The sequence below is a fragment of the Bos taurus genome, chromosome 22, assembly GCF_002263795.3.
Source record: "Bos taurus isolate L1 Dominette 01449 registration number 42190680 breed Hereford chromosome 22, ARS-UCD2.0, whole genome shotgun sequence".
Lineage (NCBI taxonomy): Eukaryota > Metazoa > Chordata > Mammalia > Artiodactyla > Bovidae > Bos > Bos taurus.
In genome coordinates, this window is record NC_037349.1 from 12,955,178 (window position 1) to 12,980,617 (window position 25,440).

A 25,440-nucleotide genomic window follows, 5' to 3' on the forward strand; every position below is an offset into this window, starting at 1 on the left:
AGCTCAGGAATGTGACTGTTCACACTGGCAGTCAACATTGTTGTTTGGCTGCCTACCTGATACATTATTAGCTGTGGAATGGATGGAGTTTGTGATGACAAGAGCTGCTTTGAGCTTGCTCCTGGCTTTTATTTTCTTGTCCAGGTACTCTTGAAGAATAACCCAAGTGTTATATAAATGGGAGAATTAGACTTATAGCTGTATACTCTTCTGTTAGAGCTCTTGGCTACTATGGCACAGAAAGAGAGCTCTGAACACCTGATTCAAGGAGAATGATCTCCAGGCTGGGATGGGAATACCTGACTCAACCTTGCCCCCTCATTTTATAGAAGGGAAAACTGAGACCCAGAGAGGGGGGCTTCTGACTCCTCTGCAGTTGATATTTTCTTGTGGGATGTTCTTGGAAGTACTGTGCTGCCTAAATTTGGAAGAAGTCACAATGATGGAAATGCGGTCATGTGCTGGGGTTTGTGTGTTAGAACCTGATGGCAAGTCCTCATGAGCTCCTGTCCTCCATAAACTTGTTTTTATGTTTGAATTTTTTTAAGGTTTCTTTTTTTTTTTTTATGTGGACCATTTTTTTTTTAAGTCTTTATTGAATTTGTTACAATATTATTTCTGTTTTATGTTTTGGGTTTCTTATTTTTTGGCTACAAGGCATGTGGGATCTTCGTTCCCCAACCAGGGATCAAACTCATATACCCTGCCTTAGAAGATGAAATCTTCAATACTAGCCTGCCAGGGAGACCCCCACAAACCTGTTATCTCTCAGGATCTCACAGGTTTGTCATGGTACTGTCTCCTTCCTTGGCCATTGAGTTCAAAACCTGTCTTTATAATTCCTCCCTGACTTGGTTCTCACGCAGGCTAGGGCCCGGCCTTGTTACTTCTGCCTCCTCCACATCTCTCCCAACCTGCTTCCAGTCCAGCTTTCATGACTCTCCATCCCAGTCACTGCAGTGACTTCTCCATGATCCTGTCTCTACTTCTCCAGAGTGGTGCCCCAGTTCAGTTCGAATCATGCCCTTTCCCACTCTGCTTAAAACTGACATGGGTTGTTTCCTTTTGCCCTTGGAGTTTCTCAGTCTTTCTGTTTCTGTAGAAGAGTAACCCCCATTTCTTGTAAGCACCCTCGTGTAATTAACTTTATTTCTACCATGTTTTTTCCCATATTGTATATATTCAATACGTGCTTGTTAGATGGAAGACAAGAAATATGTTAAATAGTTGATTTAAAAACCATGTGCCACGATGCTGGATGCTTGGGGCTGGTGCACTGGGATGGCCCAGAGGGATGGTATGGGGAGGGAGGAGGGAGGAGGGTTCGGGATGGGGAACACATGTATACCTGTGGCGGATTCATTTTGATATTTGGCAAAACTAATACAATTATGTAAAGTTTAAAAATAAAATAAAATTAGAAAAAAAAAAAACCATGTGCCATAGAAACAGACTATGAATCAATGGAACAGAATAGAGAGCCAAGAAATAAACCCACAGACCTCTGGTTAATCAATCTTCAACAAAGGAAGCAAGAGTATACAATGGGAAAAAAACAGTCTCTTCAGCAAGTAGAGTTGGGAAAATTGGGTGGGCACGTGTAAACTGAAATGAGAACATACCCTCACACTATACACAAAATAAACTCAAAATGACTTAAAGACTTAAATATAAGGTATGGTATCCTGAGATTCCTAGAAGAGATCATACGCAAAACATTCTCTGATATAAATCATACCAATGTTTTCTTAGGTCATTCTTCCAAGGCAATAGAAATAAACACAAAACGAAACAAATGGGACCTAATCAAACTTCCAAGCTTTTCCACAGCAAAGGAAACCATAAACAAAATGAAGACAACCTACAGAATAAGAGAAAATATTTGCCAGTGGTGTGACTGACAGGTGTATATTTCCAAAATATACAAATAGCTCATACAACTCAACAACAAAAAAACAAACAACTCAGTTGAAAAACGAGCAGAAGGCATTAATAGACATTTCTCCAAAGAAATAATATAAATGGCCAATAGGCACTTGAAAAGATGCTCAACATTGCTAATTATTCAGTTCAGTTCAGTTCAGTTCAGTCGCTCAGTCGTGTCTGACTCTTTGCAACCCCATGAACCGCAGCATGCCAGGCCTCTCTGTCCATCACCAACTCCCGGAGTTCACTCAGACTCACGTCCATCGAGTCAGTGATGCCATCCAGCCATCTCATCCTCTGTCGTCCCCTTCTCCTCCTGCCCCCAATCCCTCCCAGCATCAGAGTCTTTTCCAATGACTCAACTCTTTGCATGAGGTGGCCAAAGTACTGGAGTTTCAGAGAAACGCAAATCAAAACTACAGTGTGTATGACCTCACACTGGTCAGCATGACCATCATTAGAAAGTCTACAGATGACAAATGCTGGAGAGGATGTGGAAGAAAGGGAACTCTCTTGCACTGTTGGAGAATGTAAGTTGTTCCAGGCACTGTGGAAAGTAGTATTCTCAGAAAACTAAGAATAGAATTACCGTATGTCCAGCAATCCCACTCCTGGAATATATCTAGACAAAACTCAATCCAAAATGATACAAGCACCCCTGTGTTCCTAGAAATGCTATTCAAAATAGCCAAGACATGCAAATAAGTGGAGTGTCTGTTGACAGATGAGTGGATAACACAATGCAGTGCATATATATAATGAAATATAAGAAATGAAATGATGCCATTTGCAGCAACATGGATGCGACTAGAAGTTAGCGTACTAGGTGAAGGAAGTCAGAAAGACAAGCACCGTATGATATCGCGTATATGTGGAATCTGAAATATGAGACAAACGAACCTATCTACAGAACAGAACAGACTCTCAAACTTACAGAACAGACTTGTGGTTGCCCAGGGGGAGGGGGGTTGGGCGGGATGGTGTGGATGGGAGGTTGGGGTTAGCAGGTGTAAACTCTTGTATATGGAATGGATAAACAAGGTCCTACTATATAGCACAGAGAATTATATTCAATATACTATGATAAACCATAATGGAAAAGAATAGTTAAAAAGGAAAGTGTGTGTGTGTGTATGTGTGTGTGTATGTATAACTGAAGTCACTTTGCTATGCAGCGGAAATTAACACAACATTGTAAATCAACTACACTTAAAAAATCCCATGTGCCAGACACTGTTCTAGCTATTGGGTACATAACAGTGAGCCAAACGAGCCTTCACCCCATGGAGTTTATATTTCAGAGCTATACTACCCACACTATAGCCATCGACCACACATGGCTTTGTGCGCTTATAATGGGGTGAGTCTGCATTGACTTGCACTATAACTGTAACATACACACCAGATCTCCAAATTTTAGTACCAAAAAATGTAAGCTACCTCATTAATAATTTTTATGTTGACTACATTTTGAAACACCAATTTTTGGATACATGAGGTTAAAGAAGAAACATTAAAATTAATTTTCCCTGCTTGTGTTTACTTCTTTTTTAGTTTGGGTACTAGAAAATTTAAAATTAAACATGTCTCACATTATATTTCAATTGGCTAGTGCTGCCCTAGAGGGAGGGCAGAGAGAGAGGATGTAAATAAATAAAAATATACTTGTATGTATTAGGTGATGAGAGCCACGAAAAAGAATGAAGCGGACAAATGGGGGCAGAGATTGGCTGGGGATGGGCAGGGGGCTCTTTAGTGCATGGGCTGCTCAGGGAAGACCTCTGTGGTCTTGAAGGAGGTGAGGGAGTGCTGGGCTGTTCTCTGGGGTGACATCAAGCAGGGCGGAGGCAACAACAGATGTCGGCTTCTGATTCAGGAATGCCCTCTGTGTTTCCAGAGAAGCTAGAAGGGAGGGAGCTGGGGAGAGTGCAGTGGTGGAACAAAGTCCAAGCAGTATCCTAAGTTTGCACCACACGTAGGAAATCCAGACTCAAAACCACTGCAGTGGGCAAACCTTTCCTTGCCTCTCTGCATTGCCTGGGTTTAGGAGACGTGGAAGAGTCTTGGAAGCTATGATACAGAAGGTGTCTTGGAATTCTTTAATTTTTGCGGCAATGAGCATAAGATTCAGAATAGAATATTTTTCTTCTAAGATTTCAAATTGAATTGTGTTTCTTTTCTCCTGGACAGCTGCTCTTTATTTACCTAATTTCTCCGGTTAGGTTTTTGTGAGGGTAGGTGTCAGGTGTAGAGGTTACACAGTGTTTCTAATGATCTGTTCTTCAGTGCTGACATTAAGTGTGCTGAATATATAGGTGGTGAAAGTGTGAATTAAATGCCCTCAGAACACATGATGGTGAGACAGAGCGGGCAGGGGCTGAAGAGTTCAACACAATTAGGTCACTGAAATAAACTAATGGAAAGACAACTAGAAGACATGAAGCAGTCTGGGTGCACTGCAGTTTCCAGTATTATTATCCATCATTATTTCATTATTACTGATTCCTCATAGAAGTTCCCATAAGGAGGGTCCCCATGTACATGAAGGCACCAAAGCACAGAGAGGTTACAGAGCTTTCTCAGCATCACACAGTTAACTGGGATAAAGCCAATTCTGTTTCCCACATTCTCTGAATTATATAGATTGGATCAAGCCTTTTCAAAACTGTTCTTCAGTGCAAGTAGGAGACTCCTGTCTCCCACTCTCCACCGCACCCTCTAATGAGCAGAGTCACACCACCATTGGGTACATCAGCTCCTGCGCATATACACAGTCAGAGGTCTTCCTATATAACGTGACTCTGTGGGCCCCGTATCACTGAAACTATATGCTGAAGCACTGGGGATGTGGTATATCAAACATCTAATCCCATTAAAGACTATATGTATAGTAGGACAAGTTAGGGGGAAGGCAGAGGACTGGGCAGGCCTGAGAACTGTGGACGTGCAGCAGCAGCAGAGTACGGGGTACTTATGTACAACTTCAATACAGTGTTGATTTCCTTTTCTAGGACACACCATAGTATTAAAGCTATGGATGGAGCACATCAGAGAACAAAAGACATGTTGACCCTGCTCCTTCCTCCAGGTGCTTGGGGTCTAGATGAATCAGGTAAATGTGTAGAAAATACATATTATACTTGATTCATTTTATTCCTTGTCTTTCATCAGATGATTTCATGCAAATAGTAAAAAACAAAATGGTAAAGAACACTGAGATGAAAAGCGCCAGTCCTCTGCTCCATGTTTGATTAGTTTTATCCTTAATCCTGTAGTCCTCCTAGCCTTAAATTTAAATCTGTAAATTTAAAATATGTGGGTATGTTGCTATTTCTTGATGTATCAATTTTAGGTAGTCTTTCATTTTTCTGCTCTGAATAGTGGGGACTTTGCTTACTTACTTAGAGTACTTTACCTTTGGTTTCTTGCTTGTTATTATCTGTGGTTTGGTTTTCTATTGGTCATCTTTCAAATGTACATTTGAAACCTGTCCCGTTCCATGCATGTTCATGCTCCTTTCTTGGTCTGGCAGCATGAGGATTCATATGATGTTCCTACCTTCTGTCTACCACCCCTTCCAGTTTCTTCATCTCACATCTGTCCACGCGGTACCTTTATTCTTATGTATTCAAGGTTGAGGCCATTTGGGTGCTGTTCTGCAAACATAAATTTGAGCCTTTCTTGTTTTATTCAGAGGTTGACACTACTGTTGAAAATCAATAGTCATTATGATTGAAAATGGAGTTCGCTGCTTCCTCTTTCATAACTGCACTGAAATCTGTAGGTGGCTGATTGGTCTCCTCCTTTTCTGTTTACTTTTATGAATCAATTGCATTTGTATTTCCTTGCTGTCATTTTAAATAAGTCTTGGGAAGGCAGAAAGGCCACCAAGTGTTAAGTCTGCCATCTGGAACTCACTGGCCACAGCAACTTCCTTGCTGGTCAGGGCCACAGAGGAGCCTGGGGAGGTGCAGACATAAAGGGCTCCCTGTGTGCAGCCAGAGCATGGGGAGGTGCAGACATAAAGGGCTCCCTGTGTGACCAGAGCATGCTCGGGTCACACAGATGTGGACCTTAAAGGTCCTTCTACTGCTGTTTACCTCGTCGTTAGCTGGAGGGAGCCTGACCTCCAAAACACTGGATGGAGGGGAGTTTCTGATGACCAGCAGGGAACTTTGTGCTAGAAAGAAAAACTCTTGGTGAGATAAGTCACTGAGGCCTTGGGGTTTATTTGTTACAGCAGCATAGTCTAGTATGACTTTGACTAATACAGTTTCTGGGAGCTGAAAGGGACCTTGACTTTATGCCCCGACCCTTAACTTTATAGCTGTAGAAGGAGGCTTGTGGGGTGAACACGTTGTTAGTGGGTAGAGCCTGGCCTGGACCCTCGGCTCCTGGTCTTCTGCCATCTCATATACTATAAGACACCTGTGGAAATATCTCCTGACTTACAGTAGGATCATAATTTATACTCTGTGATTTTATATTGTCAGGCACGTTTACAAAGTGGTTTTAAAAATGAGTGTTAATTGCATGGCACTCTGGTGTTCAGACTGAGATGTTTATGAGATAGCCACAGCGTTTAAAATTTCTCATTTAAAATGTGCTGGCCAGAAGCTAGTTAGCATCTGGATAACTTCCAAGGATTTGCTGCTGCTCTAATGGACTTGGTCTGTGGGGGAGCAGGGGTTAGATTTGATGAAATGGTTTCCCGTAATGCGACTGGCCATTAATTCTCAGGGTTTGCTGAACTGAGAGTGTTCTTCTGCCTGCCAAGGACTGCTGGGCTCAGGCAAGGCCAGGCCAGGGGAAGGAAGGGAGGGGAGGATGGAGCGTGAGTGGCAGGGCACTTCCCGTCTAGTCTTTCTCTGAGAGGCTCAGTGCCTGCAACCCAGCAGCTACAGTATGTAAATTCCTCCTCCTTTGGCCTGTGTTAAGAAGAGGATTAATGCACTTGGAGACCTGTTTCTGTCATTCACTTGCTGACATAGCCTGCACCCTCTCTGCACCTCGGTGACACGGTGTGAGGGCAATCATCCATCCCCCAAGAGTCAGATCTAAGTGTTGTGAGAAAGTAACTAAAAGCTGCCAGGGCGTGTGGAAGGCCCACTGCAGGAAAGCAGAGCATCTCCCTCAATTAGAAAAGCTTTGTGTTTCTAGTCTGTTATACAGAAACCCCTTTAAGGTTCAGTTATGATTTTATTAAATAGAAAGAACACAGAGCTTTTAATGAAATGAGTTAGTGATCTTTCTTCATTCAAAATTCATTTTAAACAAATTAAAATTTTATCACACGAATTTAATTTTTCAAGAAGTTTCTTTTTCAAAAAGTAAAATGCCCTTGCTTTCAGGGTCCCTAGTCTGGACATTTACATTTATGGAATGAATTAACAAACACTCCTAGTCATGTCCTTCTTTGAAGCTGGAGGTCAGATTGCCTTGTCTTCACTCAGTTGGAATACATAGGCCCCGTGGTTTATGAAATTACCATGCATTCACAGAGTGCATCTGTCCTGCACTTCCTCACTGCCCTGGGTAGCCCCGGAGATGCTGCAGGAATGCTGTGGCATTCACCTACCCAGGTGATGCATCTGCTGCAGAGAGGGGGTGCTGCAAGGCAGGATTCCTTCCTCTGCACTGCTGGATCAGGTTGACTGGCCAGTCACCTGGCGGGGCTCCGAAATGACAGAGCCGAAAGCGGGTGCACTCTGTGGTCGAGTGGAAGGGCAGACACAGCTCTGTTTGAGTCACCTTTTGACGGGGAAGGCCCAGCAACGAAGAGACACTGGGAGCAGTCCCGGAGGCTTGTGTAGGGCAGGTGTGGGGACCTCAGAGTGGGACGTGAGTAGGATAAAGAGTATCAATCTCAAGCTATAAGGGACTGCACAGATTTTTTAAATCGCCTTTTTACTTAGTACTGATACTTTTAATAATGAAAAGGTCACATATATTAAATCAAAGCTATTGAATATCCATTCATTTGCTTCAAAATCATATACTGAATGTCAGGAGCCTCCTGGGGAAATGGGAGGGGGATGAAAGGGTAGGGGAGGGAGAGAAAGGTTCACAAAATTAGTAAGTGCCTTAACCCCTGGGGAGAAGTCCAGAAGGTGAACTAAGTCTGATATGAATAATTAGGATGCTATGCAGAGTGAGAAAAACAGACCCATGGGAATACTTTCATCTTGGAGGTGGGAGGTAGGAGAAAGGAAGGACTTCCTCAAGGAGAGGTGCATTTGATTTGATCCTGGAAAACAGACAGGATTTTTAAAGTGGATTGAGACAAAGGTCTGGGCGGCAGGGAGCATCCTGTGTGTTACTCACTCTGTCATGTCTGACTCTTTGCAACCCCACGGACTGTAGCCCACCAGGCTCCTCTGTCCATGGGATTCTGGAGAATACTAGAGTGGGTTTCCAGGCCCTCCTCCCGGGGATCTTCCTGACCCAGGGATCGAACCCTGGTCTCCCTCATTGCAGGCAGGTTTTTTTTGTTGTTGTTGTTGTTGTTTTTTTGCCATCTGAGCCTATTCCCTCTGCCAGGAATGCCAACAGGATAGAAAAAAGGACATGTTTCCTCAACCCAATCAGGAGCTGTGGTGGGGGGCAGTGGGCGAAGTGACTTGCCAACAGTTCTTTCTGCACCACAGCTAATCATGTGGAATAGAGTGTGGTGTTCCAGGAATATGACCTCTTCTCATTCCCAGCAAACTCTGGGAGAAGCACTGCTGCTGCTGCTGCTAAGTCGCTTCAGTTGTGTCCGACTCTTTGCGACCCCATAGACGGCAGCCCACCAGGCTGCCCCGTCCCTGGGATTCTGCAGGCAAGAACACTGGAGTGCATTGCTATTTCCTAGGAGAAGCACTATGTCTACCCATTTCCAAAATGGGGAAAGTGAGTGTCTAAAAAGAAATTAAAAACTGGCCCAGGTTGTACACAGTGAAAGGTAGGATCAAACCTAGATAGTGCCACCCCAGAACTAGGACAGCACACTGCCTTGGTACTGAAAAAAAGGTGATCCAGGCGCCACGGGGACAGAATGGGTGAAATTAGGGCTGTCTTAGAAAATCTGGTACCTGTGCTTCCTAGAACCTGGGGTAAAATTCCCAGGGATGGGAACCTAGTAGGGTTTAAGTCAGGATACGGGGAAGTGTAGCTGGGGCATTACAATAGTTATTAGCCACTTAATGTTTTGGCTTATCCAAATGTTAAGTGTAGTCTAGATGTGAAATACACTCTGGATTTCAAAGCTCTAGTTTGGCAAAGAATGTAAACTGTCTCATTAATAATTTTATATTGAAAACACATTGAAATGAATCTAAAATTACATTTTAAGTAAAATGTATTGTTGTTATTCAGTCATTAAGTCCTGTCCGACTCTTTGCAACCCCATGGACTGCAGTATGCCATGCTTCCCCGTCCTTTACTATCTATTGGAGTTTGCTCAAATTCAGGTCCGTTGAATCAGTGATGTTATCCAACCATGTCATTCTCTGCCACCCTCTTCTCCTTTTGCTTTTGATCTTTCCTAGCATCAGGGTCTTTTCCAATGAGTCAACTCTTTGCATCAGGTAGCCAAAGTATTGGAGCTTCAGCATCAGTCCTTCCAATGAACATTCAGGATTGATTTCCTTTAGGATTGTCTGGTTTGATCTCCTTGCTGTCCAAGGGACTCTCAAGAGTTTTCTCCAGCACCACAGTTCAAAAGCATCGGTTCTTCAGCACTCAGCCTATTTTATGGTCCAGCTCTCACATTCGTACGTGACTGCTGGAAAAACCACAGCTTTGACTATATGGACCTTTGTTAGCAAAGTGATGTCGCTGCCTTTATTTTTTTCCCCAAACTTTAAAGTTTTTGTTTCTGCTCTTTAATATGTTGTCTAGGTTTATCATAGCTTTCCTTCCAAGGAGCAAGTGCCTTTTAATTTCATGGCTGCAGTCACCATCTGCAGTGATTTTGGAGCCCAAGTCAGATGTAAAATAAAATTAAGTTCACCTGTTTCTTTTCTACTTTTTAAAACTATGACTACTAGAAGACCGTATATATATATATATCTCACATTATATTTTTATTGGCCAACGCTAGTTTGGAATGCTGTGTTAAGCAATTTGGAATTTATAGGAGTAGAAAGTAAGCTTTCTTCCCCAATTTTGTTTAAGGCTAGTCCTTTCCTTTATGAGGTTCATAGGTATCTGAAAGATCCAGTGGAAGTCTTCACTACCTAACTGTGCACTGGCCTTTGCTCTGGAGAATTGTCATATCTGCCATGTGAAGGTGATCTCAGAATGATCGCCTGGTATTGGCTTTATTGTGCAGTTTGAAAGGACAGCACATTATGATCATGCCACATTCACCACGGAGAGTTTGCACATCTCAGCCTCACATCTCAGCCTCACATCTCACATCTCAGGAGAGAATAAATCCTTTGATACTTCTTTGGAATTAATGCTTGACGAAGTAAGTCTGTCAAGACTTTTGAAATAATGAAGTGGCCTTAGGATGGCCTCATATTCATAATTCATATAATGTCTCTGGCACCATAAAACCATAAGTTATCACATATTTGCCTGTGGGGGCCTGCTTTTAAGAATGGCCAAGAGAGTTAAAGGAATCTTAAATTCGCTAGATGCTGCAGATGTGCTTATAACATAGAAAAAGAATCATACTGATGCTCTTTTTAATTTGTCACCCTTCAAGATGTACAGTTACTAATTTGTCAGTTCTGGATACTTCCTCCCTATAATCCCATGTTCTTTAATAACAATAGTCTAGATTGCTTTTGTAGCTCAAAGTTCCTGATATTATTTACTTTCCCACTCCCAATGTTAGAGGCTCAGCGCTGCTGGGCTCTGATAAAGCTTTTGTGGTGCGAATTCTTGGCTGGACTTTCATTCCTCAGATCTCTGGCTCCAGAAAGCATTTGTTTGGCGTTTGGTGTGCACAGAATTCAGGACTTGGAAGAGAGTAAGAAGGAATGTTTCTGCAGCTATTGTGAAGGCAGCTTCCTTCAGCCACAGTAATTCAGGCATAGCCACAAGCACTTAGCCAGAAATGGCCTGAAATGCAGAGTTGGTGAACACAAATGGGCCGTATAGAAATCAGAGTTTCACCTTCCCCCTGTGCTACTGGAATGACAACTTCCTTGTCCCCATGACCTTCTTCAGTTCCTGGAAACAGGCCCCTGCCTTGGGGGCCCTGTCCCTTGCCTTCATCTCCTTACTCAGCTCCTGAAGAAAATAGGTCCATCTCAAACCCTCCTGTACTGTTGGTAGAAATGTTGAGTTGGTGCAGCTACTATGGAAAACAGTATGGAGGTTCCTCAGAAAACTACAAGTAGAATTACCGTATGACCCAGCATCCCCACTCCTGGGCATATCCCCAGACAAAACTATAATTAAAAGAGATACATGCACCCCTATGTTCAAGGCAGCACTATTCACGATAGCCAAGACACGGAAGCCACCTAAATGTCCATCAGCATATGAATAGATAAAGGAGATGTGATACAAGTCTCCAGTGAAATGCTGCTGCTGCTGCTAAGTCGCTTCAGTCATGTATGACTGTGCGACCCCATAGACGGCAGCCCACCAGGCTCCCCCGTCCCTGGGATTCTTCAGGCAAGAACACTGGAGTGGGTTGCCATTTCCTCCTCCAATGCATGAAAGTGAAAAGTGAAAGTGAAGTCGCTCAGTCGTGTCTGACTCTTAGCGACTCCATGGACTGCTCAGCCATAAAAAAGAATGAAATAATGCCATTTGCAGCAATATGGATGGACCTAGAGATCATCATATTAAGCGAAGTAAGACACGGAGAAACACAGGTATCGTGATATTGCCTGCATGTGGAAAAAATACGACACAAATGAACTTATGTACAGGACAGAAACACTCTTGGATGTAGAGAACAGATTTGTGGTTGTCAAGGGATTGGGAGGCTGGGGCTAGCAGATGCAAACCATTATATATAGAATGGATAAATAGCAAGGTCCTACTGTATAGCACAGGGAACCATATTCAATATCCTGTGATAAACTATAGTGGGAAAGAATATTAAAAAAGAGTATATATGTATGTGCCTGTGTATGTGTGTGTGTGTGTATATATATCTGAATCACTTTACTGTTCAGCAGAAATTAACACAGCATTGTAAATCAACTATACTTCCAAAACATAAATGTCAGTGAAGACAGAGGGAAAAAAGAAAGTAGGCCCATCTCCTGGACCAGTTTCTAAGCTGATATCATAGTGAAGGAAATTTGTGAACCACTTTCTCTCTCAGAATAACTCTTTGAGTGCCTTCTTTGAGATGGGAGATTTCTGCTCCAGCCTTGAGATTCCTTTGCTGGATATCTGACTGATGCCTTAAATTCCCAGAAGAGCTGGGGCCCAGAGGAAGTCCTAGTCCTCTGCAGTTCACCGGCCCCTGCTGGCCTGACTCATGGGCTCCCATCGTTTATCAGCTATGCATGTGTGTGGACCTAGGACCCAAGCCTCCTCTTCCGACTGATTCTTATCCCCTAGGCCTGAGGCTACTCAGAGTACCTGGTTCCTATATATCTAGCCGGATCCTGGGTTTCCAGGTGTGGTGATCTTAGGAGGTTGGCGGGATCTGTGATTCCAGCCACCTCTGGAGTTAATACTAGAATGATGTATCCCTGGCCTCTCCCAGGTTCCCCCCAAAGTTCCTGTGTGTGTGGTCAGCCCCTGTATCTGTGACAGTTATCCATAGTCAGCTCCCACCTTGCCCTGCTCAGCTTACCTTTCCCATCTTCCTGGCTAAGCATCTCACATCCACCAGGGTCCGTGCCCTGCATAGCCTGGGCTGTGATTTTGCCCCATTCCATGTCAGGTATGTACATGCCCGGAGCTCCGTCACTTCCCAAGGTGGCCTAGTTGGAGGGACAAGGTTTTGTGTTGCCTCCCAGATCCTACCTGCATGTTCCCCTGCCCCACTGCCCTCCTTCCCAGGGCTGGAGCCTACCTGAGTGCTCCTGCCAGATCTCCTCCCTGCCTGGAATCAGACCTCCCATGGCTGTGGGTTGTCTACCTCCCTGCACTACTCTGAGTCCCATTTCTGCAGGTCCTGGGCTTTCTCTTCTTCTTCCTCTTCCTAACCCAGGGATCGAATCCAAGTCTTCTGAGTTGGCAGGTGGATTCTTTACCAGCTGAGCCACAAGGGAAGCACATATCTATCTGCCTGGAATGTGGGGAGGTTAAATGAATCAGTAGATGTGAAGCCCCATGGACAAACCCGGGGAACATGGTAAAGACTCATGAGAACTCAGGTGAGGTCTGTTCTTGCCTTATTCTAGGCTGGTGTATCTGGTTCATCAATTAAATAAAGTTCTCTTTAAATATTCATATCTATTTGGTAAATTCAAATGGTTTTTATGGTTTAGCTTTTCCTAAAGCAAGACACTTTCCCCCTTTTTTGCTATCAGATGATTTTCTACAGGCAGAATAGAAATGCTTGTGTTTGTTTTGTAGCTGATGCTTAATTATTTAGACCTTTGATGTCTCTTTTCATTTGTACCTTCACTTGTGTGTTGACCTGCTGTGGCCAGAGAAGACTCTTGGCTGACAGGATGGTTTTGTTTTGTTTTTTCTGTAGACTCAGAAACTCTGATGCCTTTTATTTGGGATGGTGGTTCTGTGTATTTGTTTCCCCGCAGGCTTTCTGGTTTCTTTCTGATTATAGAAACAAAGCATTTCTGTATGAAATAGAAAATGGGCCAGTGGGCAGAGGAGTGAGTTTTGTGAAAATCACACTTTTCTTTTTTGACAGAATAAACACAAAGGGGAAACTTTTAAATAGAGGTAGAAGTTCTGAACATACACAGCTACCCTAGCAGGACTAACTGGCCTTAGATGCAGCCACTCAGAGTGTTTGCTTTCTCTTAGAGACATCTTTCTGCCATGAAAGTGGTTTCCAAAGTCTTGCATGTCGCAGACCCATAGTATGGCGGGCCTCCCTCCTGGGCTGCTGCTTCATGAATCACATAGGCCAGTCCCTACCCCTGAGCCCCTTCACTCTGCTCTAATCTGCCATGAGAGGCCGTAGTGTTGCTGATGTGCTTACAGTATCACCTGACACAGAGGAGATTCTGCTGAACTGCTGTCGTTATTGAGAATGGCGGAGGATGCCTCTGGTCAGAAAAACTTGACCTGTTCTTCATGCCTCCCCTTTAACTACTGGAACCCTGTCCTAGAACTGACAGTATCAAACTTTGAAGTTGAGAAAGAATATCCCAGGATAGATGATGGAATTGTAGAGCTAACATGAAACTTAAAAATCAGTCCTGAATTCAAGTATAACCTGCTTTATCAACGAAGCATCAAGTCTTCAGGAGTTAAGCATGTTACATAAAGCAACACAGCGAATGAACACTGGCAGTCTCATCCCGTTTCCTCAGCCGTGACAGTGTGTCTCTTGTTTAGGTTTTGTTTTCCAGTGTAGTTAAATATTCAGTTAAATGTCAGGAGATCTGCACCTTCCCTCCCCTCCACAATTAGTAGGAATATTTAAACTCACTGTATTGCTTAAATGCAACTCATCATCATTTAAAATAATCCAGATGACATGATATTATACATTGAAAAATCCAAAGACGCTACCAGAAAACTACTAGAGCTCATCAATGAATTCAGGAAAGTTGCAGGATACAAAATTAATACACAAAAATCTCTTGCATTTCTATACACTAACAACAAAAGACCAGAAAGAGGAATTAAGGAAGCAATCACATTTATCATCACATAGAAAAAGAATACCCAGGAATACACCTACCTAAGGAGACCAGTACTCTTGCCTGGAAAATCCCATGGATGGAGGAGCCTGGTAGGCTGCAGTCCATGGGGTCGCCAAGAGTCGGACACGACTGATCGACTTCACTTTCACTTTTCACTTTCATGCATTGGAGATGGAAATGGCAACCCACTCCAGTGTTCTTGCCTGGAGAATCCCAGGGATGGGGGAGCCTGGTGGGCTGCTGTCTATGTGGTCACACAGAGTCAGACACGACTGAAGTGACTTAGCAGCAGCAAGGAGACAATGGACTTGTCCTCTGAAAATTGTAAGACACTGATGGAAGAAATTGAAGATGACACAGATGGAAAGATATACCATGTTCTTGGATTAGAAGAATCACTACTGTCAAAATGACTATACTACCCAAGGAAACCTACAGATTCTATGTAATCCCTATTCCCCATGAACAGTATGAAAAGGCAAAATGATAGGATACTGAAAGAGAAACTCCCCAGGTCAGTAGGTGCACAATATGCTACTGGTGATCAGTGGAGAAATAACTCCAGAAAGAATGAAGGGATGGAGCCAAAGCAAAAACAATACCCAGCTGTGGATGTGACTGGTGACAGAAGCAAGGTCTGATGCTGTAAAGAGCAATATTGCATAGGAACCTGGAATGTCAGGTCCATGAATCAAGGCAAATTGGAAGTGGTCAACAAGAGATGGCAAGAGTGAATGTCGACATTCTAGGAATCAGTGAACTGAAATGGACTGGAATGGGTGAATTTAACTCAGATGACCATTATATCTACTACTGCGGGCAGGAATCCCTCCGAAGAAATGGAGTAGCCATCATGGTCAACAAAAGAGTCTGTAATGCAGTACTTGGATGCAGTCTCAAAAACGACAGAATGATCTCTGTTTGTTTCCAAGGCAAACCATTCAATATCACAGTAATCCAAGTCTATGCCCCAACCAGTAACGCTGAAGAAGCTGAAGTTGAACGGTTCTATGAAGACCTACAAAACCTTTTAGAACTAACACCCAAAAAAGATGTCCTTTTCATTATAGGGGACTGGAATGCAAAAGTAGGAAGTCAAGAAACACCTGGAGTAACAGGCAAATTTGGCCTTGGAATACGGAATGAAGCAGGGCAAAGACTAATAGAGTTTTGCCAAGAAAATGCACTGGTCATAACAAACACCCTCTTCCAACAACACAAGAGAAGACTCTATACATGGACATCACCAGATGGTCAACACCGAAATCAGATTGATTATATTCTTTGCAGCCAAAGATGGAGAAGCTCTATACAGTCAGCAAAAACAAGACCAGGAGCTGACTGTGGCTCAGACCATGAACTCCTTATTGCCAAATTCAGACTTAAATTGAAGAAAGTAGGGAAAACCACTAGACCATTCAGGTATGACCTAAATCAAATCCCTTATGATTATACAGTGGAAGTGAGAAATAGATTTAAGGGCCTAGATCTGATAGATAGAGTGCCTGATGAACTATGGAATGAGGTTCGTGACATTGTACAGGAGACAGGGATCAAGACCATTCCCATAGAAAAGAAATGCAAAAAAGCAAAATGGCTGTCTGGGGAGGCCTTATAAATAGCTGTGAAAAGAAGAGAAGCAAAAAGCAAAGGAGAAAAGGAAAGATATAAACATCTGAATGCAGAGTTCCAAAGAATAGCAAGGAGACATAAGAAAGCCTTCTTCAGTGATCAATGCAAAGAAACAGAGGAAAACAACAGAATGGGAAAGACTAGGGATCTCTTCAAGAAAATCAGAGATACCAAAGGAACATTTCATGGAAAGATGAGCTCAATAAAGGACAGAAATGGTATGGACCTAACAGAAGCAGAAGATATTAAGAAGAGATGGCAATAATACACAGAAGAACTGTACAAAAAAGATCTTCACGACCCAGATAATCACGATGGTGTGATCACTGACCTAGAGCCAGACATCCTGGAATGTGAAGTCAAGTGGGCCTTAGAAAGCATCACTATGAACAAAGCTAGTGGAGGTGATGGAATTCCAGTTGAGCTATTCCAAATCCTGAAAGATGATGCTATGAAAGTGCTGCACTCAATATGCCAGCAAATTTGGAAAACTCAGCAGTGGCCACAGGACTGGAAAAGGTCAGTTTTCATTCCAATCCCAAAGAAAGGCAATGCCAAAGAATGCTCAAACTACCGCACAATTGCACTCATCTCACACGCTAGTAAAGTCATGCTCAAAATTCTCCAAGCCAGGCTTCAGGAATATGTGAACCGTGAACTTCCTGATGTTCAAGCTGGTTTTAGAAAAGGCAGAGGAACCAGAGATCAAATTGCCAACATCCGCTGGATCATAGAAAAAGCAAGAGAGTTCCAGAAAAACATCTATTTCTGTTTTATTGACTATGCCAAAGCCTTTGACTGCGTGGATCACAATAAACTGTGGAAAATTCTGAAAGAGATGGGAATACCAGACCACCTGACCAGAAATTTGTATGCAGGTCAGGAAGCAACAGTTAGAACTGGACATGGAACAACAGACTGGTTCCAAATAGGAAAAGGAGTTCATCAAGGCTGTATATTGTCACCCTCTTTATTTAACTTATATGCAGAGTACATCATGAGTAATGCTGGGCTGGAAGAAACACAAGCTGGAATCAAGACTGCTGGGAGAAATATCAATAACCTCAGATATGCAGATGATACCACCCTTATGGCAGAAAGTGAAGAGGAACTCAAAAGCCTCTTGATGAAAGTGAAAGTGGAGAGTGAAAAAGTTGGCTTAAAGCTCAACATTCAGAAAACAAAGATCATGGCATCCGGTCCCACCACTTCATGGGAAATAGATGGGGAAACAGTGCAAACAGTGTCAGACTTTATTTTTCTGGGCTCTAAAATCACTACAGATGGTGACTGCAGCCATGAAATTAAAAAGACGCTTACTCCTTGGAGGGAAAGTTATGATCAACCTAGATAGCATATTCAAAAGCAGAGACATTACTTTGCCAACAAATGTTCGTCTAGTCAAGGCTATGGTTTTTCCAGTGGTCATGTATGGATGTGAGAGTTGGACTGTGAAGAAGGCTGAGGGCCGAAGAATTGATGCTTTTGAACTGTGGTGTTGGAGAAGACTCTTGAGAGTCCCTTGGACTGCAAGGAGATCCAACCAGTCCATTCTAAAGGAGATTAGCCCTGGGAATTTTTTGGAGGGAATGATGCTAAAGCTGAAACTCCAGTACTTTGGCCACCTCATGCAAAGAGCTGACTCATTGGAAAAGACTCTGATGCTGGGAGGGATTGAGGGCAGGAGGAGAAGGGGACGACAAAGGATGAGATGGCTGGCTGGCGTCACTGACTCGATGGATGTGAGTCTGAGTGAACTCCAGGAGTTGGTGATGGACAGGGAGGCCTGGCGTGCTGCGATTCATGGGGTCAAAAAGAGTCAGACACGACTGAGCGACTGATCTGATCTGATCTGATTAAATTATCAATGGCATTTCTCACAGAACTAGTACAAAAAATTTTCTTAATTTGTATGGAAACACAAACGACCCTGAATAGGCAAAGCAATCCTGAGAAAAAATCAGGAATCAGTTGTAGGAATCAGGGCCCCTGACTTTAGAATATACTGCAAAACTCCAATCATCGAAACACTATGGTACTGGCACAAAAACAGAAATATGCATCAGTGGAACAGGATAGAAAGCCCAGAAATAAACCAGTGTACCTATGGTCAGTTAATCTACAATGAAGGGGCAAGAATATACAGTGGAGAAAATACACTCTCGTCAGTAAGCGGTGCTGGGAAAACTGAACAGGTACATGTAAAAGAATGAAATTAGAACATTCTCCAACACAACACGCAGAAATAAACGCAAAATGAGTTAAAGATTTAAGTGTAAGACTAGAATCTATAAAACTCTTAGAGGAAAACATAGGCAGAACACCGACAAACTGCAGCATCTTTTTGGATCTCCCTCCCAGAGTCATGAATGAAAACAAAAATAAACAGGACCTCATTAAACTTAAAAACTTTTGCACAGCAAAGTAAACCATAAACTGAAAAGACAACCCACAGAATGGGAGAAAATATTTGTAAGTGAAGCAACTGACAAGGGATTAATCTTCAAAATATATAAGCAGCTTATGCAGCTCAGTATACACAGAAAACCAGTCAAAAATGGGCGGAAGATCTAAATAGGTTTTTCTCCAAAGATGACATACAGATGACAAAAAAAAAAAAAGCACATGAAAAGATGCTTAATATCACTAATTATTAGAGAAATGCAAATCAAAATTACAGTGAGGTATCAATTCATAGTCAGAGTGGCCATCATCCAAAAGTCTACAAACAATAAATGCTGGAGAGGGTGTGGAGAAAAGGTGGTGGGAATGTAGAGTGTTATGGCCACAATGGAGAACACTATAGAGCTTCCTTAAAAAACTGAATCTAGAACTGCCATATGATCCAACAATCCCACTCTTGGGCATACATCTAGAGAAAACCACAATTCAAAAAGATTAAGATGTCAGCATTTTGCACAAGGCCAAAGAGTAAAATGTAAAGGAGAAACTAGTCTTGCAGTTCCTTCTGTCAAATTTTCTTGACTTTCACCATTAAGAAGGAACAGTGCAGCAGCTTAATGGATCAACATATAATTTGAAAAGGTCATCACAGATCAGACTGTTCTTTGTTCTTGCCCTTTCCTTTGCCGGTCACTGCTTGGCATGACAACCATGGCTGGGTTCTGGTCTACTCATCCTGAAGCTTCCTTATTCAGCCACAGTTTAAATCTGATGCATGAACCTATCCACTTCCCTAATAACAACAATGTGACTCTGGTGTGTTAGTCTTCCACAGACAGAGCTGCCTTCAGCATTCTTGGGGCAAGATGTTTGTTTGCCAGGACAACAGAAAGGGTGTTCCTTATGACTGGAATATTATCCCTATTGAAAAACAATCTTCTTTTCTTATAAGTCAGGGTCTTAGACATTCTCTCTTCACCGGGGTTTCTAGGCAGGGATCCAATGCATTTTGCTCACATCTTTGTCTCCAAACTTTCAAGAAGGAAGGGTGTGTGAACATCCAGAGTGCCTTTTCTGTGCCAGGCATCCCCTTGATAGCATCTCAGGCCCAGGGTGAAGCCCCTGGATTGGGGTTCAGACACACTCCTACTCTTTATCCGCAGAGACACACCTGTGGTCTTCTGTGTTCCAGGTCTGCCAACAATCAGAGGAATCGGAGGTACACAAGAACCAGGGGAGAGAAGGATGGAAAACAAAACAGAAAAGTACTCTGGCAGTTTAGTGTGAGAGGTGCTGTTATGAGGGAAATGCAGCCTTATAAAAATGTCTGCATGTGTACATCCAGTAGACAGATTTTTATAAAGCAAACTGGCATTCTGTGTACATAGTTTCCTCCTGCTTAATATTATATTAAGCAACATCCTGTGTCATTATATAAGGCTATCTTATACCATGAAGTGAAAGTCACTTAGTCATGTCCAATTCTTTGCAACCCCATGGACTGTAGCCCACCAGGCTCCTCTGTCCATGGAATTCTCCAGGCAGGAATACTGGAGAGGGTGGCCATTCCCTTCTCCAGGGGATCTTCCTAACTCAAGGATCGAACCCAGGTCTCCCACACTGCAGGCGGGGGATTCTTTATCATCTGAGACACCAGGGAAGCCCAACTATATGGTGATATCACATCATTTCATATCACATCATGTAAAATCATATGAATGTGTCTTAATCTAGTTAACCATGCCTTGATCACTGGATATTTGGGTTGTTTATGATTTTTATAATATAAAGAATGGCACAGGGAGCATCTCTGTATTTTGTGAAATTTTGTCATCTTCTCCAGTCTTTATCCTTAAAACCTATCCCTAAAAATAGGATGGCCAACTTAAATACGTGAAAGAAAAACTTCCCAGGCCACTGAGCCACACCACTGAGCTGGTTTCCAGAGGGTCATGCCAGTTTTGTTTGCTCACTTGTGGTACGTTTCATGTTTGCTCCTGAAACTTGTGGACAGCATCCAAGCGCCTCGTGTTGAGTTCTTTATGGCAAGCACTATTTGGCAAAGGATCTCTGTTTATAGTCAATTAAGCAAATAGACAGCCGAGTTCCACGTCAGACCTAACAATGTTAACAGCCCAGTGGACTTAGTACCTCTCTGGTGCTTTCAGAATAGGAAACCTGTGTTAAGTACTGGTCAGAGTAACAGAAGAGAGCCACGCCACTCGAGTTTCCTTTGAATTCACTGAGTGTCAGGACTGAAAGGCAGAGGGGACCACCACAGACCTTCTCAGAAACAATGAGCCCTTGAGACTTGGTGCCAGAATAAAAAGTGTGCTCTCTGAACCCTGCTGAAAGCCTCGTGTGTTACATATCTCCTAGGAATTAGTGTTGTTCATTTCAGGCCCCACATGCCAGATGTCTGGATTTTATAGAAATGGGAATTAGATAATTTGTTTTGTATCTTAGGTATACAAAGGCAAAGACAAATCATCTTTTGAAAATTAAATGAGGCGCTTGTTTGCTCTGGAGCAGGTTTCCTGCTGTGGATATGGTGACGGAGCTGGTGTGAACAGACTTTTTGTTCTAATGACCTTGACTCTTGCATTCTAGGAGGTATCTAGGGCACCCTTGACTGAGACTGTATTTAAAGATAATGCTCTAGGAATATGGATGGGATTTATTCAGATTTGGATGACATAAACTTATTAAACTTGGGACATAATTGTTTGATGGCTGACTACAATATATGACATCCTCCTTTGGTCTACATTTTATTTTTTTATAAATCCTGTCCTTCTGTTTAATATTATAAAAGTTTTGAGGCCCCATCCGGTGAGGAAAAACAAATGGAAATGCCTCATCATGGTTTCATGTCCTTTTCACCAGGTGGAGGTCCTATTCTCGGAGCAGGTCTTTAGGGTTGGAGTGGAAGTGAGCGTCCTTTCCATGTGGGAGGAAGTCCTCAGCTAAGGATGGCTGCCCTGGGGGTGGGCTCTGGCCAGCATGACTCTGTGTGTTGTGGGGCTTCTGCCTAGTGGTCGGAGTCCAGTAGCTGGTCTCCTGGCTCCTTTCCTTAAGTTACCCGGTAGAAGACCATTGCCCTCGGAGATCTGTACATTCCCCTGGAATTACCTCTTAATTAACTTTTCTGGTGCTTAATCATCATAAGCCCTATTTAATATCTAGGCAGTGTAGGAAAGTGCCAGATGGGATTTCTTTTATTAGCAATAAGATAAGGTCCCCCGGAGCCTGTTAAATCAATTCTCATTAGACATTGATTCGTAGGGCCAAGAGTTTACCCGTTCTCTCTTGCTGTTACAATGCAGCTTAGCATTTAGATGGGCTTTGTAGAGACACTCAAATGTAATGGATCCTGGTCATTAGTATGGTCATAAATCATTTAGTATGTCTAAATTTGTGAATCTTTATAGCAACAGTGTGTGTTTGTCGTATTCATGTGCTTTGGGGAAAAGAAAGTGAAAGTTGCTCAGTCATGTCTGACTCTTTGCAACCCGATGAAATTCTCCAGGAAAAGAGAACCAGTATCATTTGGGACAAAAACCAGAACTCATCTGACTCATACTCCCATTCCAAATAATCCCACAAAACTAAAACAAAACAAATTGGGAATAGGAATTTGAAAGTCCCATGTAACATGCTTCGGAACTATTAAAAATCTTGCTCTAAGAGGCTCATATATTCCTGGGTTGGAGCATAAATTATTTCCTTTATGGAGAGCAACATGGCTGTAACTCTCATAATTACAAATGTGTATAGCCTGTGACCTAGTGATTTCATTTCTAAGATTTATCCTAGAGATATACTTCATACACGTTTGAAGTGATGTATGTTTGGGGTTATAACTGTAACATTGCTTAAAATATACACCAATAAGTTACTGAGAAAATAAATCATGGTATATCCAGACAATGGAATGCTAGTAGTTATTGAAAAAAAAAAAAACTGAGGAAGCATTTATACTGATTTACAAAGATCTCCAAGATACATTAAGTGAAAAATAAGCCTCAGGAAAATGGAATAATACAATTTCAATACAATAATACAATTTAAAAGGGACCAAAATTTTTTAAAAAGAAAAAAACAGAGAATAGAGACAGAGAAAAATAGGGAAACAAGGGAAAGGGAGGGGAAGGGAAGGAGAGATACTCTGTATATGTATGAAATATCTTTGGAAGGATACAGAACTTTGAGAGGATGGAAATTGGGTAGCAAAAAACAGAATTGAGAGTAAATTTTTCTATATTTTCTAAATTTTGAACCATATCAATATAAAACCTAGTGAAACATTTTTAAGTGGATCCTAAAAACCATTCATAAGTATCATAATTGCTTATTTGATGCTGCTAAATGAATACTGAGGGTTCATTAAAAGTATATTTCCTTTTCCCAACACTCGAAAATAATGTGGTTGTACATATATGTGAATGAAATATTATTTATGAGTTTCTACTTTTTCTTCTAAACAGGGCACTGAGAGAAATATTTGTTTTTTTATTTATTGTCCATCATTATGTAACCCTGAAACTTTAAACACGTCGTAGACTTCATTAATATTTTGCTGGAAATTAATTCTTCTGCTTTTATGGTGTCCATTAAATATTGGTATTTCTATGAGCTTCATAGAATCTTGACTAGAACACCTGGAAGAGTATCTGAACAAGCCTCCTTCCTATCTGTAAGGAAGGAGAGCTCAGAGAAGTTAAAGGATGTATGTCAGGGCTGCAGCTAGGCAGGGATCACTGGGGGTTTTTATGTTTTCTTTGGCTACCTTAAGAATATGTCTTTGGCTCAAGAAATCACGAGTATCCATATGCATTTAACCTCCTTCCAAATGCCTGTTGAAATAATAGCTATTCCATCAACAAATCTGAAACTCAGGGGTGGCGGGGGGCACCTTCCACTCTCAAACCAAAGGACTTCTCTGACATTCCAGAACTCAGAATTACTTAAAATTGTTCAGACAATGAAGAAATTCATCAAACCTCAGATTAAAGGAAAATGAAATATAAAATGATGAGTTTAAAATTTGAGTTAATGTTAAAAAATTGTTATGATTGTACAACTTAATGTGATATAAGAAATAATTCTTAAGCAAGAAAAAAGTATATCAAGCATTAATAATCAGAATTATAATGGTTACAATTCTTTTACTTGATGGGGGGCAAAAAGAGGAGAGAAAGTCACATGGACATATCTTTAGATTCTGTTTTTTTCTTTATGGGAATAGGGAGAGGAATATTAAATGTTTTAAAAATATGCAAGTCATTGCTTAAAAGTTTTAAGAGACTACATATTACTTCTGGATGACCACAGAAAGAGAAAAATAAAATCAAAGGAAGTTTTGATCCCTAAAGAAAAAGATATTGGGGTGGAGGGGTAGGAAGGACAATGGAGCAGCAAGAAGCACTAGATAAAATGACATAAGAAGACGAAATTTATTATTCCAGTCAATGTGAATTTGTTAAACTCATTTATTGAAACGTAAAGACCCTCAAATTTAATCATAATAAAAAAAATTAAGTGCAATCACTTTGAGAATACAGCTGACCAGCACTTTGCTTTCAGCCTTATGAGACCCTGAGCAGAGGCCTCAGCTAAAACATTCAGATTCCTGACCCACAGAAACCGAGATAATAAATTTAGCAGCAAAGCAGTATTGTTATAAGGTTAAAGAATGGGTTAGAGGCAACATTGGAAGAGATGAAAAGCTCCAATCAAGATTTTCAGGACACCAAAAATAAATCTATACCTAGACTCATTTAGTGAAGCTGTAGACCAGCAAAGACCAACAGAAGATCTCAAAAGTAGCCAGAGATAAAAGGTATGCTTCAGAAGACTAACAACCAAACTGACTCTTGATTGTCAGCAGCAGTGGAATGATGCCTTACATGTGTGGAGAGCTATTTTAATATAAAATTGGCAGGTTTTGGTGAGAGGTCATGGAGGAAACTTTTCAAGAGTAACTTTCAAGTTCCCAGAATGCACACAATACCTTCACTGAGAAAGGGAATAAAGAAAGTCAGGTTTGTAATGGAGACATTCATGAATTTGCTTTTGGATGAGTTTGAGATGCTTTGAGACATCCAAAAGAAGATACAGTTCCTTTCTGTCCATCTAGCTTGTCTAAAAACATATGATTGGACTTCCCTGGTGCCTCAGTGGTTAAGAATCTGCCTGCCAATGCAGAGGACATGGGTTCGATCCCTGGTCTGCGAAGATCCCCCATGCCATGGGGCAACTAAGCCCATGCACCACGACTGCTGAGCCCATAATCTAGAGCCCATGAGCTGCAGCTCCTGAGCCTGTGCACCCTAGAGCCCACGCTCTGCAACAAGAGAAGCCACCATAATGAGAAGTCCTCACACCACAAATAGAGAGTCGCCCCACTCACTGCAACCAGAGAAAGCCCGCATGCAGCAACGAAGACCCAGTGCAGTCAAAAAGAAAACAAATAAATATGAAAATAACATATGAAGAAGGACTTGGTCGAATGTCTTTGACCTTTTATTCCCAATGCTCTTTAGCCACCTATTTCATTAGCTGTCTTTCTAGAATGTTAGCAGGCATTGGTTTCAGGCTTTATATTTAAACAGAATCCACCTTCTTCTCTTATTTGAAAAGTAGAGTCATATTAACCTGATTCACAGCTTTGGATGCCTGTCCTCAGAGACTATTGACAGTGGTTGATTTGCAAGTTCTTTCTGGACCCTGG

At 42.0% G+C, this 25,440-nt stretch overlaps 1 protein-coding gene across 2 annotated transcripts in view; it reads left to right on the forward strand.

The window, feature by feature from the left end:
• Window positions 1-25,440, forward strand: part of MYRIP (myosin VIIA and Rab interacting protein) — a 227,185-nt gene that overhangs the window by 32,103 nt on the left and 169,642 nt on the right. The window lies entirely within an intron of this gene.